Genomic DNA, 22,562 nt, shown 5'->3' with positions numbered 1-22,562 from the left:
CAGATCTCCCAAGTATCACAAGTGAAATAATTAGCTCCACCTGTGGGTCAGTTAGTAACGATTACACCTGTGCACCATCTAGGAGATATGGAAACCATGTACTGTTAGAGGTCCCTGATGACTGGAGTTGGGAAACACTGCCTTACCGTATCTGGGTTCAGCAATTGTAGGTGCTAGGTGTAGGGTGATTTGGTCTCCCAGCCTACCTGGTGTTACACTATAAACTAGCTTAGCATACTTCTAAAATATAAAATGTACTCTTTAAATTGGCGCACTGGCATTCACCATATTTATTTCCACTACAAAAGTGAAGTAATAAAATATATCCTAGGTTTGCAACTACAGAGAACTCCCTTACTTTCTTCAGGTCTTCATATGGGATATAGAAGAAATCCATGTTCTTTCTTTGCCTGTACCAGCCCTTCACATGGTCGAACCACGATCCGTAGTACACTGAGAGATGAAACAGACATAAGCAATGACAAACTGACTTTCAGTTGATGGACTACAACTCCAAGCACGCTAAGCCAGCTAGCATCAGGGCACATAGTATTTCAAAATATGGACCTGTATCAAAGAAGGACGCAGAGCACACAGCGCCTGTGTCTTTGTACGTAGTGGCTGTGCGATAATATGCAACTGGCGGCACATGGCGTCTTGTGTAAACAGATGCCTCCTGCGGCTTCTCTGATCCGCCATCGGATAATCTGCATAAACAGCGGCCACCTGAGTGACCCTCAGATTAGTCTCGATGACCATGAAATTCAGTCTGCTGAAGCCAAGGAAGCGGCGTCCAAGGAGGCAGCCACTGGGTATAGCATGACCAGAAAATGGGGCCAACACACCCCGGTTTTCTGCAACCATGTCAGTCGCCACTCCCAAACACAAGCAGCATGCCAATTATTTTGTGGCATTTGAGGTACTAAAGGTGACTTTGCGGCCCCAGATGCGCGGTTTCTGCGCAGATCCAAAATCAGGGATCTATGTAAACATTGGATTTATGTACATCTCTGAATTAGGCCCTATGTCATATGAAATAGCTCAGGAACGTCCCTGTGGATCACTGACATTCATTCACCGAAAACACGTCTAGTTATTTTATACTTTCATCTTTTTGTCTTGAACACTATATTACAGAAATGTAGTTAAGGCGTACAGTACATGAAGAGGAGAGACAGTGCTATTATAAATGGGTAAACTGAGCAATAGGAGAAAAATGACTGGCAGGATGATTAACAGTGCTGTGACCAGATACAGTCAGCCGGAGCATGGGCGGCGTCTGGTCAGAACAGTTGCTGGCAACACCCCCATCACAGCTCCGTACTTCCCATATCTCTTGGTGGCGGATTGTACAGTAGCCCTGCCCCCTGCTTGGTGGCGGATTGTACAGTAGCCCTGCCCCCTGCTTGGTGGCGAATTGTACAGTAGCCCTGCTCATTACAGGCTCTGGGTGGCCGGCATGTTGTAGTAAGAGGAGGTCAGGCGTGACGTCCGGGATTCTAGTGAGGACGCTCTGGGTGAGCACCTTCAGCTCCACTCTAGATTAGATCATTTTAACATCAATAATTTTTATTGAATTTTATATCGAATGCAAAGAGAAAGAAAAAAAAAAAAAGGGGGGGGGGGTACAGAAAAAAGAACAGGGTGGGGAGGGATGTACACGTCAATGAAATGCAACATACATATAGAACAGATAACATAACATTAAGTAGGTATACAGGTATCCTTGTCATGTTAACGGTTTGCAGTGCGCATAGCTAATTCGATAGGGTTTCTCTACTCCGTCTCTAGCATCCGGTGGGAAGCGGTTGACAACATTATAAGTGTAATATCTAGTATAAACCAAAGGGGAAAGTATGAGAGATAGAGCACTCAAGAAGTAGAAGATTTCTCATTCAGGCTGAATTGTAAGGGGGATGTCTTCCCCGGGTGTGATATGAGGGCAAAACCTTCCCCCTCTGTGACGTATTCATGCCAATGGTACCATTTCACAATGGGAGAGGAAGCAGAGGAGGAATAAGGCACACATTCAGTTTCCATGGTATAATGAAAATTAACTTTATGGAACACCCTTAGAGCAGGGGGGACCACCGCCTGTTTCCAGGCTTGGGCCAAGGTTGCCCTTGCTGCTATACAAATGTGTCCCAACACGTACCTCTGGGGGGCTGATACCTCCAGGGGATACATATGTAGGAGAGCCAAATCTGGAGACGGGCTTAAAGATAGGCCTAGAACTTTATTTATCAGTGTAAATACTTCTGCCCAGAAAGTTTGGAGAAGGGGACATGACCAGAAAATATGGTACAAATGTCCTATTTCTCCGTAATTCCTCCAACATAATGGTGAGCAGGAAGGCCAGAAGGTGTGCAGTCTGTCCGGGGTCAGGTATAATCTATTCAGTAATTTAATATGCATTTCTGAATGGTTTAAACAGCGAGACATGCGAAATGTTAAACGATATAATTTCTCCCATTGTGACTCTGCTATGGGAATACCCAAGTCCCCCTCCCAGCGCCTCTGGGCATTAGACTTTTGGTATGGGACTAATGAGATGAGTGTATTGTACCAATAAGTGATATCTTTAGTTGATGAAGATAATAACACGCGGGATCGAATAGACTGAACTAGAGAGCTGGGGGGAGTTTGTACGATGGGTAGACTCTGGAACCAGTGTCTGATTTGAAAGTAGTGAAACAGTTCAGTACTCGGGAGGGAGAATTTATCGTGCAGTTGGGCGAATGAAAGGAAAATAGTTCCATCTAATAAGTCTCCAAGGGTATGAATACTACAAGCATTCCACGCAGAGATATGTAAGTTGGGAATTAACTTACTCACTGCTTTAAGTGAAAGGGTCATGTAGGGGGTAGTAACGCCAGGGAACTTACTCATCAAATTATCCCATATTCGTAGAGAAGAAGCCGTAGAGGAAAGGATATTCAAACCATTGGGACGGAGGACCTTAGGAGTCCACAGCAAATCTGCTAAGGGGTATCCTATGCACCCAACCACCTCAATATGAGCCCACAGGGGTGCGGGATTGGAGATGTACCAAGATTTCAGTTGGGCGAGCACACAGGCTTCCTGATACATACTTAGGTCAGGCAATGCGAGGCCTCCTCTGTGTCGGGGAAGTATCATTCTAGCGTGTGCCAGTTTTGGGGGGTGCGATTTCCACAGGTATTTTGTCAGAACAACTCTGCATTTATCGAGATATGGTTTGGGGAAAGAATAAGGTATAGTGCGAAATAAATACATAAGTTTGGGTAATAAGGACATTTTAAAGGCAGATAAACGTCCCAGCCAGGATATCTCATACAGCAACCACGAGGATGTCAGGTTCTGTAGAGTGAGTATCAGGGGGGGGGGGATTTAAATCGAACACAGCAGAGGAGATAGGGGGAATATGTATCCCGAGGTATGTAAGTGAGTTGAGTTTCCAGTTGTATGGGTATTGAGAACGTAAAGCAGCCGTGAGTGTATCGGGTAATTGGACAGGCAAAGCTTCGGTTTTAGTTGTGTTCAGTTTGTAGTATGATGCCTCACTGAAGTCGTGTAATATGGAATGTAGTTGCGGGAGAGAGGAGGAGGGTTGAGATTAGTGATGAGCGGATTCGGTTTTACTCGGTTTTACTCGGTTCTCAAAACGGCATCTTATTGGCTCACGGATGTCACGTGTTTTGGATAGCCAATAAGATGCCGTTTTGAGAACCGAGTAAAACCGAATCCGCTCATCACTAGTTGAGATACGAAGAGGAGAACGTCGTCAGCAAAGAGGCACAACTTATGGGAGAGTCCTCCGTGTGTCAGGCCGGGGAATGCAGCATCTGCTCTGATTTTAGCTGCCAGGGGTTCAATACCTAGAGCATATATCAAAGGTGAGAGAGGGCAGCCCTGGCGGGTACCATTAGTGATTGGGAAGGCGTCCGACAGAAATCCATTGCTAAAAACCCTTGCTGACGGTAAGGTATATAATGCTAAGATTGACGCCAGAATCTGGGCCGAGAAGCCAAATTTAACCAAAACAGTACGCATATATAGCCAATTTAGTCTGTCGAACGCCTTCTCAGCATCTAATGAGAGTAGCAAAAATCCCTCAGAGCCAGGGGCCCTATCTATCAGGTTAAAAACCCTGCGGGTGTTGTCAGAGGCCTGTCTGCCAGGTACAAACCCAACTTGATCGGGGTGAATCAACAGTGGTAAATAAACACTAAGGGGTATATTTACTAAGGTCCCGATTTTGACCGAGATGCCGTTTTTTCTTCAAAGTGTCATCTCGGTAATTTACTAAGCAAAAATCACGGCAGTGATGAGGGCATTCGTAATATTTTGGAAGTCCTAGGAAAAAATCACGAATCAATACACCATCGGTCAAATACGCCTGCAATTTGGTAGAAATCGTGAATTTACTAAAAAGTGCAAAACACAAACACTGCCGACAATTGCCAAACACTGCCGTGCTAAAATACAAATCGTGAAAAAGTGCTAAAAAAAAACAGACCTGCTTTTTTATCCCGTGTTTGTATAGGCATGCACGGATCCATGAGATCCGTGCATGTTTTTCAGTGGGAAGGGGGGGGGAATGTTATAAATTTTCAGAAAAAAAATTGCGTGGGGTCCCCCCTCCTAAGGCAAACCAGCCTCGGGCTCTTTGAGCCGATCCTGGTTGCAGAAATATGGGGAAAAATGAACAGGGGTTCCCCCATATTTAAGCAACCAGCATCGGGCTCTGCGCCTGGTCCTGGTTCCAAAAATACGGGGTACAAAAAGAGTAGGGGTCCCCCGTATTTTTGAAACCAGCACCGGGCTCCACTAGCTGGACAGATAATGCCACAGCCGGGGGTCACTTTTATACAGTGCCTTGTGGCCGTGGCATCAAATATCCAACTAGTCACCCCTGGCCGGGGTACCCTGGGGGAGTGGGGACCCCTTCAATCAAGGGGTCCCCCCCCAGCCACCCAAGGGCCAGGGGTGAAGCCCGAGGCTGTCCCCCCCATCCAATGGGCTGCGGATGGGGGGCTGATAGCCTTTGTTCAAAGTGTTTGATATTGTTTTTAGTAGCAGTACTACAAGTCCCAGCAAGCCTCCCCCGCAAGCTGGTACTTGTAGAACCACAAAAACGGAAAAACGGGCCCGCTGGTACCTGTAGTACTACTACTAAAAAAATATCCCAATAAAGACATCACACACACACCTTGAAAGTATAACTTTAATACATCCATCCACACCTCCATATACACATACTTACCTTATGTTCACACGCAGGTCGGTCTTCTTCTCCAGTAGAATCCATGGTGTACCTGTAGAAAAAATTATACTCACATAATCCAGTGTTTTCGGCTCCTCGGTAAATCCTTTTGTAATCCACGTACTTGAAAAAATAAAAAAACGGATACCCGACCACGAACTGAAAGGGGACCCATGTTTTCACATGGGCCCCCTTTCCCCGAATGCCAGAAACCCACTCTGACTGATGTCTAAGTGGGTTTCTTCAGCCAATCAGGGAGCGCCACGTTGTGGCACCCTCCTGATCGGCTGTGTGCTCCTGTACTGTCTGACAGGCGGCACATGGCAGTGTTACAATGTAGCGCCTATGCGCTCCATTGTAACCAATGGTGGGAACTTTCAGGTCAGCGGTGAGGTCACTTTTGGTCAACCGCTGACCTGAAAGTTCCCATCATTGGTTACAATGGAGCGCATAGGCGCTACATTGTAACACTGCCGTGTGCCGCCTGTCATACAGTACAGGAGCACACAGCCGATCAGGAGGGTGCCACAACGTGGCGCTCCCTGATTGGCTGAAGAAACCCACTTAGACATCAGTCAGAGTGGGTTTCTGGCATTCGGGGAAAGGGGTCCCATGTGAAAACATGGGTCCCCTTTCAGTTCGTGGTCGGGTATCCGTTTTTTTATTTTTTCAAGTACGTGGATTACAAAAGGATTTACAGAGGAGCCGAAAACACTGGATTATGTGAGTATAATTTTTTCTACAGGTACACCATGGATTCTACTGGAGAAGAGGACCGACCTGCGTGGGAACATAAGGTAAGTATGTGTATATGGAGGTGTGGATGGATGTATTAAAGTTATACTTTCAAGGTGTGTGTGTGTGTTGTCTTTATTGGGGTATTTTTTTAGTAGTAGTACTACAGGTACCAGCGGGCCCATTTTTCCGCCGCATGCTGGTACTTGTGGTTCTCCAAGTACCAGCTTGCGGGGGAGGCTTGCTGGGCCTTGTAGTACTGCTACTAAAAACAATATCAATCACTTTTCACAAAGGCTATCAGCCCCCCATCCGCAGCCCATTGGATGGGGGGGACAGCCTCGGGCTTCACCCCTGGCCCTTGGGTGGCTGGGGGGGGACCCCTTGATTGAAGGGGTCCCCACTCCCCCAGGGTACCCCGGCCAGGGGTGACTAGTTGGATATTTGATGCCACGGCCGCAAGGCACTGTATAAAAGTGACCCCCGGCTGTGGCATTATCTGTCCAGCTAGTGGAGCCCGGTGCTGGTTTAAAAAATACGGGGGACCCCTACTCTTTTTGTTCCCCGTATTTTTGGAACCAGGACCAGGCGCAGAGCCCGATGCTGGTTGCTTAAATATGGGGGAACCCCTGTCCATTTTTTCCCCATATTTCTGCAACCAGGATCGGCTCAAAGAGCCCCAGGCTGGTTTGCCTTAGGAGGGGGGACCCCACGCAATTTTTTTTTACATTTAAACATTTTTATTTTTTTTTACAAGCTGCACAATGAAGCCCAGCACGGATCTCTCAGATCCGGCCGAGATTCATTGTATTAAAGTCGGCAGTGTTTTACAAGTCACTCACGTAAAACACTGCCAAAAAAACCGAATGACATCGACATCGGAAAACCCGAAAATGCAGAATACGGCAGCTTAGTAAATTAGTCGTAATCAATTCAAAAAGTTGCATATTTACACTTTCGATGTCATTCGTGATTGAACTTTGACCTCAAACGGGAAAATACGAATCTTAGTAAATTTACCCCCATGTCGGGATGATGCTATCATTTTAGCATAGATCTTAACATCACTATTAAGTAATGCAATTGGTCTGTAATTGTGGCAGTGGGCAGGGTCTTTCCCAGGTTTGGGGATAGCTACTACCTGAGCCTCCAGCATTTCTTTAGGGAAGGTACCAGTACTAGTTATATCATTAAACAGAGCGGTCAAAGTGGGGGAGAGACGGTCCGCAAAGGAAGCATAAAAGTCGTTAATAAACCCATCGGGGCCAGGGGCTTTATCCTTAGGGAGGGATTTAATCGTGGATTCGACCTCTATTGCGGTCCAAGGAGCATTTAAGGCGTCTAGCTGATCAGGGGTTAGAGTGGGGAGATTGACCGAAGAGAGAAACGCTTGTATAGAGTCAGGGGTGGGCTGGAATGTGAGGGGATCAGAATGCAAGTTGTACAGTTTAGTATAATAGTCTGCGAATTGGTTAGCAATATCTAGAGGGTTAGCAAGCTTAGAGCCTGTGGAGGAAAGGATGAAGTTAATTCTGTTGCGAGCTCGTTGGGCACGAAGTCTGCGGGCTAGCATTTTACCGGGTCTGTTACCTACTAAATAGAATTTCTGTCGTAGTCTATTGAGGGCCATTTGGGTTCTAAAAACCAAGAGTTTTTGTAGTTGGCTGCGGATGTCAGCTAGTTCCTTACGTAAAAGCCGGATAGGGTGCTTCTTATTCTCGTCATCAGCTATTTTAAGTCTCTGTTCCAGGTCTAGTTGGAGTCGTTTGGCTTGCTTTTTAAGCGTAGCTCCAGCCTGAATAGCGGAGCCGCGGACAACCGCTTTTAACGCACACCAGTAGTTTGGTAAAGAAGTGTCTGAAGGGGAATTGGTATCTGTATACAGGGACAAGCTGTCTGAGATAATTTTTTTGGCTAGCGCGTCATGCAACAAATGGGGAGATAGTCGCCATGGTCTGGGAGGCACGGAAGCAGGCCCAATGTGCCACTTCTAGTATAGCGGAGCATGGTCGGACCAGGTGATAGGTAGGATATCCACCGCACCGGACTCCTGTAAGGTCCATTTATCGCATAACACGAAGTCAATTCGTGAATATGAATAGTGAACTGGTGAAAAGAACGTGTAGTCTCTACCTGAGGGGTTGCGAATTCGCCAGATGTCATATAAGTCAAACTCCGCTACCACATTACGCAGTGCTAGTGAGGGGCCAGAGCGAGTTTTAGGTGTAGTTGAAGGGGGCTGGGACAATTTATCTAGTTTGGGATCTAGTACTAAGTTAAAGTCTCCTAGGAGAATTAGGGAGCCGACCCGGACCTTCTGGATAAGCAAGCATAGCTTCCTAATAAAGGCCACTTGGTTCGAGTTAGGTGCGTATAGAGAGACTATAGTGACGGATTTACCCTCTAAAATACCCGTGAGAATTAAGTACCGACCTGCTTTATCTGCAGTTTGGGAGTGGAGAGTAAAAGGGACATCATTTCTAAACAGCAATGCTACTCCATTTCTTTTAAAGGGTCCATTAGCGAAATATCCAGTAGTGAACCTATGGTCTTTCAATACAGGGGGATTGTGTGAGGAAAAGTGGGTTTCTTGTAGAGCAACTATATCGGCTTTATACTTATGGAAGGAGGATAGAGCTAATCTACGTTTGTTGGGGGAGTTTAAGCCCTTAATGTTCAATGAGAGAATACCAACCATACTTATTCAGTTAAAATATCATGCAAGTGACGGCATCCCATCCGGATGGGGTGGGGGAGGGGGGGGGGGGGGGACACAAAAATCACGGAAACGGGGCAATATGCTTAGACATATTAAAACAAAAGGGAAAGAAAAGTAAACCGACCCAGTACATCGGGTCTGCATAGCTACTGCAGGGGAAAAATGAATGCAGTAGATAAACGAGGGGCAGGCGGACTCTTCGATCCGCCCAGAGTCATTAAGAAAACAAATAGCTAATATGTAAGGGGAATAACTGCACATCTCCATCTAAACATATATGGTACGCAGGGTATAAACATACATTAGAAAAACACAAGTGTAGCACAAAATGGTATGGCATATCTTGCTAGTGGAAATACATCCGTCTGCTGTAATCAGCGTGTACTAGAAAGATAGGCCATTAAACAGATAAACAGGTAAACTGGGGCGAAAACTGAACGACCACATTTAAGTAGGAGAGTATGTGCTATAAGAACTAGTGGGAAGAGGGTGTATCTCACCTAGAGGGATTCGAGAACTGTAAGAGCAACAATAAACAGAATATAATAAAGACGATATCTCTAACGAAATATAGAAAGGCATGTTAGAACAATCATTAATTACGTAGTGCGTTCACTCAGTGGACCATTCCGAACGAGGAGGAGGACGTCTCTCATGAGAGGATGGTAGTTTCACCGAGATGTCCCAGTCCTCGAGCAGCTTCGCTCCGGCTTCCAGTTCTGATATAATATACGTAGAGCCGTCATAAAATACAATCAGCTTCACTGGAAAGCCCCATCTATATCGGATATCTTGGGCCCGGAGGGCGGTGGTAATCGGGGCTAAGCTGCGTCTTTTAGAAAGGGTGATTGCGGAAAAGTCCGGAAATAGTTGCAAGCCTCCTAGGGTATCAGAGTTCTCTGCATCTCGAGTAGCTTGGAGGATACGTTCCTTAACGGTGAAGAAGTGTACCCGGAGTAACGTATCTCTAGGTAAGGAGTTGGAGAGGAACCGAGGTTTAGGAAGACGATTAATTCTGTCAATTAGCAGTTCCGCATCGGGTACCCCAGGTAGCAGATTACGGAACAAGGCCATCGCATATTCAGATTAGATCATTTTAACAGGTACTATGGTGATCATTTTGAACTCTGACCTTCACCTTTAAGGAAGAGCTCCAGGAATTCAGAAAAGGATCCAAAGTCTGGGAGGAATTTTGCCATTTTGTGGAAATAGTAGAAGGAAACGGCCACGTCTTTGGGATTTCTTGCTATGTAGATGACCTAAAAAAAAACATATTTTTAATCTAATCTCTGTCAGACAGCAGATTAACATCCTGTATGCAAATTGGTCTGAATCTGTATACAAAATGCTACGATGCGGCAGCTTTTTTTTCCTGCCAAGCTCTGTAATATTTTGTATACAGATTCGTATATCAAATTAATCAGTGAAGTGTTTTGTTGCATCTGATTGTGACTAATATGCACAGTCACATGAAAAAGATACTACACCACTCAGCGCAGCTCAATCACGCCAGGCATCTTGCACTGTGTGGTGTACTGAGGCCAAGCGTATGAGGACACATCTGTTCTATGCAGATTTTAAAATCGAATAAAAAAAAAATAATAATATATAAATGGGCAAAAAAAGGAGATTGACTAACTGACTGACTCATTACGAAATCCCTTAAACCACAAGGCCTACAATCTTAAAACTTGGCAGGTAGCTTCTCCTTAGGTCCTAGGTGCTTGCTAAGAACCGGTTTTACAAATGTCACTGCCCATCCACGGAAATTGCCAAAAATAAATATGTATGTATGTATGTATATATGTATGTATGCATATTCCAGCATAACCCCGGAATGCTTGCTGCAATTTACACCAAACATGATACACATATGACTTACAATCTGGGAAGAAACACTGTGGGGTAACACACCCCTAGAACCACTAGGGGTGAGGCAGCAGCACAGCGTATTTCAGGAGACAGCATAACTCTGGAATGCCTGGTGCAATTTACACCAAACTTGCTACACATATGACATACAATCTGGGAACAAACACTGTGGGGGGAACAAACACTGTGGGGTTAACATACCCATAGCACCCCTAGGGGTGGGCCAGCAGCACAGACTATATCAGGACATGCATGATATGTCAGTGACGACAGGGCTTCATGTGACAGTGACATGATGTGAGGAGGGGAATGGAGGTAGCAGGAAGCCACACGCTGAGAGTTATACAGTGGGAAGACCAGGGTCCCCAGCAGCACAGAGTATATTAGGAGATGCATGATATGTCAGGCAGGACAGGGCTGCATGCAGTGCCGTAACAAGACATTGTAGCGCTGTGTGCAAGAAATGGCATTGGCGCCCCCCATTATGTAAAATAGGGGCAGTGCACGCCATAGTCGTGTGCAAAAAACATAGGGACGTGGCTTCATGGGGAAGGGGTGTGGCCACAAAATAATTCCAATTCATACTATGGTGCACAGTAGTCTCCATTATTCAAATTATGCCACACAGTAGCACCACTACACCAGCTAGAGCCCATTTTACACATTACGGCAGCCAGCATCCCCTTTTTACACATTACGGCAGCCAGTCCCCCTTTTTACACTTTACGGCAGATAGATAGATAGATAGATAGATAGATAGATACATACTCTCTCCCCGCTGGCTGAGGCAGTTAGGCTCCTCGGTGTAGCTGCTGGCAGATCCCGGGCAGGGGAGGAGGAGGGGTGTCGAGGACTCAGGACCTGCAGCAGCGCTGCTGTAGCTGTCCCTCTCCTTCCACATTGGTTGGCCGCAACCGCTGTCAATGCTGGGATGAGGGAAGCGCATCCCAGCATTCACAGCGGTGGCAGCCAGCCTATGTGGAAGGAGAGGGACAGCTGCAGTAGCACCGCCACCAATTACAGTGCGCTGCTGCGGCTCCCGAGTCCCCCTCCTTCCTGAGTCCCTACCTCCAGCGCTGCAGCTTCTCTTCTCTCAGGTGGCTTGTTATGAGTCAGGTTGATTCATTACAATGCCGCTGACTAAAGTCATGGGGATGTGGCCAGTTGTGCCCTCCAGGCGACTGTGCTGTGTGCCAGGATGTAGTTACGGCTCTGGCTGTATGTGACAGGAGCAGTGACATGATGTCAGCAGGGGAATGGAGGTAGCACGAACCCACACACTGACAGTTATATAGTAGAAGTAGCAGGGTCCACGAGCAGCACAGAGTATACCAGGAGATGCATAATTTTCCACTTTATATAAGAAACTGTAAATAAATTGATCATTTCACAGGGGCACTGACATGATGTGAGGAGGGGAATGGAGGCAGCAAGAAGCCACAGACAGCGTTGTAGAGTGGGAAGAGCAGGGTCCTTTGGGGGACCAAAAAGGGGCCCGGCCACTACACAAAGTGCGTCAGGGAAGCAAGATATGCCTATATACTGGAACTCCAACCAACGTAAATTAACAAACAACTATAACTCTAATTTGCCATCCTCATCCTGCAAGGCACGGTATTCAGCTTTATATATATATATATATATATATATATATATATATAGGAAAGGGATGGGGGTAGTGACCACTGGTGTCTAAAGAAGAATTACATAATATTTGAAACAATTAAAACATTTATTACAAATTCACAAAGCTTTTTCTAAAAATGGGATAAAAAGTAATTACACATGTATATAAAAAAGACATAACGTGCAAGATATTAAAGTGCTTATCTGAGTCAGAGGTCAAATGATGTCCAACGCGTTTCATCACACAGACTTCATCAAGGGGTCCCCTTGATGAAGTCTGCGTGACGAAATGCGTTGGGCATCATTTGACCTCTGACTCAGATAAGCACTTTAATATCTTGCACTTTATATCTTTTTTATATACATGTGTAATTACTTTTTATCCCATTTTTAGAAAAAGCTTTGTGAATTTGTAATAAATGTTTTAATTGTTTCAGATATTTTGTAATTCTTTTTTAGACACCAGTGGTCGCTACCCCCTATCCCTTTCCTTCTTAGATTAAATTAATTCAGGGATTTACCATCCCAGTATTATTTGGGGGATCAGCAGACGCCCTATATATCGGGAGTGACAATACAGAATAGCTATACATGTTGGGTTGCAGAGTTTTTATTTTCATTTGTGGCGCAGTATTTTCCGTTTTTTGTGGATAGATAGATATATATATATATATATATATATATATATATATATATATATCACGGCTATTCTGTGTAATCAAAAACAGAGTACATTACTACTACAGATGGATGGAAAACCTGCAGCAGCCGAGTTACGCAGAGTCACATGTACAGAGGACGACAAATGTTGTCATTGCACATTACAATGAGTGCTGAATTTTCTGTTTGTATATATTTAAGTAGGTGGCCATGGGCTACATGCACCCCACCCTATGAGTGGTGAGTGCAGACACTGCACCCCGCTTCTGGGGTGGCGAGTGCTGTGGTTTTATATTTGTTGGTATATTGCAGGGTTAATCTTTGGTTAACTATTATTAACTGTGGCCACAAGCTTTTTCATGCACCCCTATGCAAACTCAATTATCCTAAACCTGTGTCAGCTGTTCCTTAGTAATTTATCAGCCGGTGTCAGGTGACTAGTGTACCTTTAAAAGCCATAAAGTGTGTGGCAGGTACACATTAAACCAAGTAGGCATGTTTGCAGTTATATTATGTGTGATACAGTTGCCAGGATTTAATTTTTGAGACTTTGTGATAGTGTAGGACCTGCAAGAAGGTGGGGTACCTTGGCGAGCGGTTTGCAGGCTTCTGTGCATTGGCCAATTCACTAACTAAACCCCCATCATTTATTTATTGATGTTGTGAGGATAAGTGAGCTTGCTATGGTGAGTGCTGAATTTTCTGTTTGTATATATTTAAGTAGGTGGCCATGGGCTACATGCACCCCACCCTATGAGTGGTGAGTGCAGACACTGCACCCCGCTTTTGGGGTGGCGAGTGCTGTGGTTTTATATTTGTTGGTATATTGCAGGGTTAATGTTTGGTTAACTATTATTAACTGTGGCCACAAGCTTTTTCATGCACCCCTATGCAAACTCAATTATCCTAAACCTGTGTCAGCTGTTCCTTAGTAATTTATCAGCCAGTGGTGGTCATTCCGAGTTGTTCGCTCGTTGATGATTTTCGCTATGCTGCGATTTGTTGCTAAATGCGCATGCGCATGGTACGCAGTGCGAATGCGCTAAGTTATTTAAAACAAAACTTAGTAGATTTGCTGGTGTTCGTGGGGCGCTTTTCAGTCGCACTGCTGGTCGGTGAATGATTGACAGGAAAGGGGCGTTTCTGGGTGGTAACTGAGCGTTTTCCGGGAGTGTGCTAAAAAACGCAGGCGTGTCAGGGAAAAACGCGGGAGTGTCTGGAGAAACCGGGGAGTGGCTGGCCGAACGCAGGGTGTGTTTGTGATGTCAAACCAGGAACTAAACGGACTGAGCTCATCGCAATCTAGGAGTAGGTCTGGAGCTACTCAGAAACTGCGAGAAAATATTTAGTAGCAGTTCTGCTAATCTTTTGTACGCTATTCTGCTAAGCTAAGATACACTCCCAGAGGGTGGTGGCCTAGCGTTTGCAATGCTGCTAAAAGCAGCTAGCGAGTGAACAACTCGGAATGACCACCAGTGTCAGGTGACTAGTGTACCTTTTAAAAGCCATAAAGTGTGTGGCAGGTACACATTAAACCAAGTAGGCATATTTGCAGTTATGTTATATGTGATACAGTTGCCAGGTTTTAATTTTTAAGGCTATGTGATAGTATAGGACCTGCATGAAGGCGAGCGGTTTGCAGGCTTCCGTGTATTGGCCAATTCACTAACTAAACCCCCATCATTTATTTATTGATGTTGTGAGGATAAGTGAGCTTGCTTTGGTGAGTGCTGAAATTTCTGTTTGTGTATATATATATATATATATATATATCATGGCTGTTCTGTTTAATCAAAAACAGAGTACATTACTACTACACAAGGATGGAAAACCTGCAGCAGCCGAGTTACGCAGAGTCACATGTACAGAGGACGACAAATGTTGTCATTGCACATTACAATTCCTGCCAATAATAGAGGGAGCTTTAAATAAAAAATTACAAAGTATAAAGATAAATGGTGGCACAGACTACATTTGTTACTACTTGTAGTATCTTTCATGAAATACATTTCATTAGACAAAATACATGTGTTGCGTTACAAAATCTATTTTGTGGCGCAATATATACACAGACTAAAGTGTCTTGCACAAAAGTACAGTCTGTGTCAAATCCTGTCATATGGCAGGCACGCAGAATGTTCGTACCATGGCCCTCATTCCGAGTTGTTCGCTCGCTAGCAGATTTTAGCAGCATTGCACACGCTAGGCCCCCGCCCTCTGAGGGTGTATATTAGCATAGCAGAAATGCGAATGAAAGATTAGCAGAATTGCGAATAGAAAATTCTCAGCAGTTTCTGAGTAGCTCAAGACTTACTCCTACACTGCGATCAGCTCAGCCCGTTTCGTTCCTGGATTGACGTCACAAACACGCCCTGCGTTTCGGCCAGCCACTCCCCCGTTTCTCCAGACACTCCTGCGTTTTATCCTGGCACGCCTGCGTTTTTCCGCACACTCCCAGAAAACGGTCAGTTTCCGCCCAGAAACACCCACTTCCTGTCAATCACACTCTGATCACTTCAACGATGAAAATTCTTCGTTCGGCCGTGAGTAAATCTACTAAGTTTTGTGCTAAAATTCTTAGCGCATGTGTACTGCGTAACATGCGCATGCGCATTTTTGCCTTAATCGCTCCGTTGCGAAAATCGGCAACGAGCGAACAACTCGGAATGACCCCCCATGACCCTCAACCCAAATATCTACACCCCAACCTGTCCTTAAAATGCCCATGCCAAGGATGTCACCCACAGCTATGGCACCATAACGGAGGAAAACCTCATAATGTATAAAGATTCTAAAAAATATATGACAAAAAGTATCACAAGAGAGCGCTTAAGTATACAATGTAAATATTTGCCTCAGACAATTTATTAATTATATAAATTTTAAGAATAATTAAAATGCATATATGTAAAAACAATATACAGGTTGAGTATCCCATATCCAAATATTCCGAAATACGGAATATTCCAAAATACGGACTTTTTTGAGTGAGAGTGAGATAGTGAAACCTTTGTTTTCTGATGGCTCAATGTACACAAACTTTGTTTAATACACAAAGTTATTAAAAATATTGTATTAAATGACCTTCAGGCTGTGTGTATAAGGTGTATATGAAACATAAATGAATTGTGTGAATGTACACACACTTTGTTTAATGCACAAAGTTATAAAAAATATTGGCTAAAATTACCTTCAGGCTGTGTGTATAAGGTGTATATGTAACATAAATGCATTCTGTGCTTAGATTTAGTGCCCATCACCATGATATCTCATTATGGTATGTAATTATTCCAAAATACGGAAAAATCCCATATCCAAAATACCTCTGGTCCCAAGCATTTTGGATAAGGGATACTCAACCTGTATAACACTGCTGACATTAAAGCACAATGTAGAACGTTTTTTTAAGGATCACCTAATGCACCATCAGTCAGTCCACAGACAGAATATAGTTCAAGTGGTAGTCCACTTAAGGTACTCACAGCACACGTTCATGTATCTCAAATTTTTTTCCAATAAAGGCTGAGTTAAGATGCTTTTATGGTTGCCGTTTAGCTGAGCTGTGGCCGTAGAGAGTGCGCTATGCTACCACCTCCCCATCCGCCTATTATTTGACTAGCTCACCACTGGTTCCAATGTCTCAGCGAGACCAGCAGTCGGCATGCAGGGTCTGTGGTTTGTATGTGGGAGTGGCGGCGCTCTCTTGTGATACTTTTTGTCATATATTTTTTAGTCTGATTACGAGTACCACAGAATACTCATATGGGAGCTGCTAAAATTGAATAGGGTACTGATAAGATTTGCACTAATTTGTTTTGTTTAACAGAGCGCCTGATTTTGCAATTATATAATTGTATAATTGTCACTTGTTGTACTGTATAAAGATTCTCCCTATAGGAGGGGCCATCGAAGTGACTTCTGAGTCCCACATGACGGTACTTAGTCGGGCAGCCTCACCCTGCAGTACTGGAGTTAGCATAAAAGTGACCAGAAGCAAATGTTTTATTGCATTTTTTTTTTATTATTATGTCAACTACATCAAGAGTGATAGCAATGACAAATGGCCACTACAGGTGTATTAATAGGTGAGATTTAGATAACATGAGAAAAAGTAGAAGCAAATGGAGAACTCGAGGTTATACAAGTTGAGTCTCCCTTATCCAAAATGCTTGGGACCAGAGGTATTTTGGATATGGGATTTTTCCGTATTTTGGAATAATTGCATACCATAATGAGATATCATGGCTATGGGACCCAAGTATAAGCATGGAATGCATTTATGTTTCATATACACCTTATACACACAGCCTGAAGGTAATTTTAGCCAATATTTTTAATAACTTTGTGCATTAAACAAAGTTTATGTACATTCACACAATGTATTTGTTTCATATAGACCTTACACACACAGCCTGAAGGTCATTTAATACAATATTTGTAATAACTTTGTGTATTAAACAAAGTTTTTGTACATTGAGCCATCAGAAAACAAAGGTTTCACTATCTCACTCAAAAAATTCAGTATTTCCAAATATTTGTATTAGTATATGGGATACTCAACCTGTAATTTAGATAAGCAGTACGGTATAGTAATTGTCCAACAGGAGGCAAATGAATGCTGTCCAATAAGAGGTGGGTGATCCAACTCGATCATCTCAATGAGGACTTCCGCATCCCTGAGTACTAGATCCCACCAAAAGCCCTGAGCACCGCTGCCCAGCTGGCACTGAGGCAATACAGCAATTGCAGAGGTCACTGTGAGAGGGTCATTGCATAACCACCTGACTACAGAGCTAGAAGAGCAACGGCACACATACCCATTTTACACCTAACTTTTGAATTCACAATGCCACCCATCACAGAGCGAAGCATATTGCACCAAACATACATTACACCAATAAAGGTTCATCAAGAACTATTTTATCTCCACAGCAACCAGACAACATTAGTATTTAGTGTAACATACTCTCACATTTTAATCACCAATTACAGAAGGTCATTGTCCAATGATCAGACAGCATACCTTTGCTTTAGACTTCTGCAGGGCAGGAGCAAGAACATCACCGGGAGGTGTGTGGTAATGATTCTGGGGCCCTCTCCTTCCTTTACAGTCTCTGTGAAGTATGTGTGCTCCAGCCAAGGAGCCTGCATCAAATTTGGAACAGTTGTGGCGATCTCCGTGTCCCCTTGGCTGTAAATCAGTGTCAAGATCTCTTGCATCCATGTGGTCCCTGTTGTAGAGGATATAAATATATACAAGCATGAAAAAGACAAATCTATACAGTAAATGCAAAACAATATATATTTAGATAAAGTACTTCTAGCATCTGTTTGGTAATATAGGTATTTACTGGTCTCCCCCACAAGGAGGATACCCTTCAAACACCCTAGGTAAGTTGGATACATCTACGTTTGCTTTAGAGGTATATGTAGGACCTAGCGGTACTACAGACTAATATAAGGAAGGACCCACAGTACAAATAGCCATTAAGTGCTTTATTATGCTCTAAATCATGGCCACAATTTGCTGTGCACTGTTTGCGCTGGGGATTAACACAATAGATAGCCGGCTGCTTTATTTGTACACTACTAGAACGGTCTCCAGCCTCTTAATTCCATAGCTTGTTACTGGCACAAGAAGGAAACTTAGGTTAGGGAATTAGTCAATCACATATGCACCGAAATGTAAACTACAGTCAACCATACTCCTATTTCCACATTTTGTGCATAGCGAAAACTCTAATTCTTCATCGCAATATTTAATAATTTTGTTTTCTGTAGGCAGCAAATATATTCTGAAAAAAACAATGTACTGTACTCCAGAAAATGCGCAGTGAAAAAGAGAGTGCCGCTAGGATTGCATATGGAGTATTCCTCTATCATTCCCAAACAAGAACTATACATAGAGAAAAAAAATCTGCAATACTTCAGCGCTCCCCCCGTTTAAACATGTTCACCTAAACAACACACAGTGAATGGTAAAGTAATACTTCCAAACACCAATGTAGCTAAAGTATAAATGTCCTATAATCATAAGAGGTCCCCTGTGAATAGTCCTTCTGTATAATGAACCCACAGATCGTATAAGCTCTGGATTTTGGCGTCGGCACTCGGCATGGTGACCTCTGGGATCTCGAGAGCCGGTCACATGACCGCATCCCCTTCAGACCACAGACCCCATTATTTGTAATGGTTATTATAGTCTTGTCCAATATGGCCCAGATGGTGTTAGCTGCTCTTATACTGTAGAGAGAGCAATACTGGAGAGGGATCTTCTGATCCCTCCCAAGCAAGCTTGATACTCCGCCCTTCCGTTATATAGCAGATTGTACTGTGCACATGTGGCCATATACGCAGTGTCAGAGCCGGCACCAGCATAATAACCATTACTTTACTGCTAACCCAGTGTCTCCCAAATGCCATCCTCAAGGCACCCTAACCATTCAGGTTTCAAAGGTATCCATGATGATTGAGCACAGATGGTTAGAAAAGTTGACTAAGGTACTAATTAAGTTACCAGTGTCCAAGCATGGTTTTCCTTAAAATCTGGACCGTTAGGGTCACCAGGACAGGCTACTGCCAGAGCCGCTGTCCCTGCGAACAGGTTTTTTTATTTTTATTTTAGTACCCGCATAAAATCATTCCCTATGCAAAGTTATGTGGCTATATGTAATGTTCATTTTGGGGGTCTCACTGTCACCTATTACGTATACCTAGGTTTACCATACTATCCCTTTAAACCAGAACAATCAACACAGGTTCTGTGGCTGGCTGACGTCAAGCCTGCATTTCACCTGGCTATAATCAGCCACAGAACCTGTGTAATCCATGAGTGTCCCGGTTTAAAGAGATAGTATGGTAAGTCTACACTATGTATACCCCTCATTTTTAACCTTTGCTAGCTCAAGGTGTTTGCAGATTTAAATGAAGTGATCCCAAGTACTAAGCTACAGGCAGGGCCGGCTCCAGGCATGTTCCAATAGAGCGGCCGAACAGGGCGCCGCACTTTATGGGCGCCGCTAGCTCTGGCCGCCATATTGGAGCCTGGAGCCGTCCCTGCAGCACTGCACTGTCTGTCTCCCCCGCCCCCGCTAACCGGCGCTGGCCCGTGAGCCAACCAGAGCTCGCGGTCCGGCAGCTGAGGCTGATTGGCTGCCGGACCGCGAGCTTTGATTGGCTTGCGGGCCGGCGCCTAGTCAAAGCGGCCGCCGGAGATTGAGGACTAGGAGAGGCGCATGCTGCGCTCTCCTCCCGCCCTCAGCTACAAAGCAGCACGGGCAGCGCAGCAGCCATAACCCACAGGAACAGACTCGCGGTGAGCAGGGGGAGGGGGATATCTGGCACTGGGGACATGGCTGGCACTGGGAGCATGGGACATCTGTATCTGGCATTGGGGGCATGGGACATGTGTATCTGGCACTGGGGGCATGGGACATGTGTATCTGGCACTGGGGACATGTCTGGCACTGGGGGCATGGGACATGTGTATCTGGCATTGGGGGCATGGGACACGTGTATCTGGCACTGGGGGCATGGGACATGTGTATCTGGCACTGGGGACATGTCTGGCACTGGGGGGCATGGGACATGTGTATCTGGCATTGGGGGCATGGGACATGTGTATCTGGCACTGGGGGCAAGGAACATTTGTATCTGGCACTGGGGGCATGGGACATGTGTATCTGGCATTGGGGGCAAGGGACATGTGTATCTGGCACTGGGGGCATGGGACATGTGTATCTGGCATTGGGGGCATATCTGGCACTGTGGGAACAAGAGTATCTGGCATTAGGGGCATATCTGCCACTGTGTGGGTCATATATGTATCTGGCACTGTGTGGGGCATATATGTATCTGGCACTGTGTGGGGCATTTATGTATCTGGCACTGTGGGGGCATTTATGTATCTGGCACTGTGGGGGCATATCTGCACTGTGGGGGCATTTATGTTTTGTGGCACGGGGGCATTTATGTAACTGGCACTGTGGGGGCATATCTGCACTGTGGGGGCATTTATGTATCTGGCACTGTGGGGGCATATCTGCACTATGGGGGCATTTATGTATCTGGAACTGTGGGGGCATTTATGTATCTGGCACTGTGGGGGCATATCTGTACTGTGGGGGCATTTATGTATCTGGCACTGTGGGGGCACATTCATATATATGGCACTGTGGGAGCATTTATGTATCTGGCACTGTGGGGGGCATATCTGCACTGTGGGGGCATTTATGTATCTGGCACTGTGGGGGCACATTCATATATCTGGCACTGTGGGGGCATTTATGTATCTGGCACTGTGGGGGCATTTATGTATCTGGCACTGCCGGGGGGCATGTCACGTGTATCTGGCACTGCTGGGGGGCATGTCACGTGTATCTGGTAGGGATGTGCACTTGAAATTTTTCGGGTTTTGTGTTTTGGTTTTGGGTTCGGTTCCGCGGCCGTGTTTTGGGTTCGACCGCGTTTTGGCAAAACCTCACCGAATTTTTTTTGTCGGATTCGGGTGTGTTTTGGATTCGGGTGTTTTTTTCAAAAAACCCTAAAAAACAGCTTAAATCATAGAATTTGGGGGTCATTTTGATCCCAAAGTATTATTAACCTCAAAAACCATAATTTCCACTCATTTTCAGTCTATTCTGAATACCTCACACCTCACAATATTATTTTTAGTCCTAAAATTTGCACCGAGGTCGCTGGATGACTAAGCTAAGCGACCCTAGTGGCCGACACAAACACCTGGCCCATCTAGGAGTGGCACTGCAGTGTCACGCAGGATGGCCCTTCCAAAAAACACTCCCCAAACAGCACATGACGCAAAGAAGAAAAAAAGAGGCGCAATGAGGTAGCTGTGTGAGTAAGATAAGCGACCCTAGTGGCCGACACAAACACCTGGCCCATCTAGGAGTGGCACTGCAGTGTCACGCAGGATGGCCCTTCCAAAAAACACTCCCCAAACAGCACATGACGCAAAGAAGAAAAAAAGAGGCGCAATGAGGTAGCTGTGTGAGTAAGATAAGCGACCCTAGTGGCCGACACAAACACCTGGCCCATCTAGGAGTGGCACTGCAGTGTCACGCAGGATGGCCCTTCCAAAAAACACTCCCCAAACAGCACATGACGCAAATAAAAATGAAAGAAAAAAGAGGTGCAATATGGAATTGTCCTTGGGCCCTCCCACCCACCCTTATGTTGTATAAACAGGACATGCACACTTTAACCAACCCATCATTTCAGTGACAGGGTCTGCCACACGACTGTGACTGAAATGACGGGTTGGTTTGGACCCCCACCGAAAAAGAAGCAATTAATCTCTCCTTGCACAAACTGGCTCTACAGAGGCAAGATGTCCACCTCATTATCATCCTCCGATATATCACCGTGTACATCCCGCTCCTCACAGATTATCAATTCGTCCCCACTGGAATCCACCATCTCAGCTCCCTGTGTACTTTGTGGAGGCAATTGCTGCTGGTCAATGTCTCCACGGAGGAATTGATTATAATTCATTTTAATGAACATCATCTTCTCCACATTTTCTGGAAGTAACCTCGTACGCAGATTGCTGACAAGGTGAGCGGCGGCACTAAACACGCTTTCGGAGTACACACTTGTGGGAGGGCAACTTAGGTAGAATAAAGCCAGTTTGTGCAAGGGCCTCCAAATTGCCTCTTTTTCCTGCCAGTATAAGTACGGACTGTCTGA

At 44.9% G+C, this 22,562-nt stretch overlaps 1 pseudogene; it reads right to left on the bottom strand.

The window, feature by feature from the left end:
• Positions 1-229: 229 nt before the first annotated feature.
• LOC134968675 (sulfotransferase 1 family member D1-like) lies at positions 230-19,583 on the bottom strand (annotated as a pseudogene).
• Positions 19,584-22,562: the final 2,979 nt, after the last annotated feature.

The sequence above is a fragment of the Pseudophryne corroboree genome, chromosome 11 (assembly GCF_028390025.1).
Source record: "Pseudophryne corroboree isolate aPseCor3 chromosome 11, aPseCor3.hap2, whole genome shotgun sequence".
Taxonomy (NCBI): Eukaryota; Metazoa; Chordata; class Amphibia; order Anura; family Myobatrachidae; genus Pseudophryne; species Pseudophryne corroboree.
Note: the sequence above shows the minus strand (reverse complement) of the source record. Positions and strands in the feature narration are given on the sequence as shown.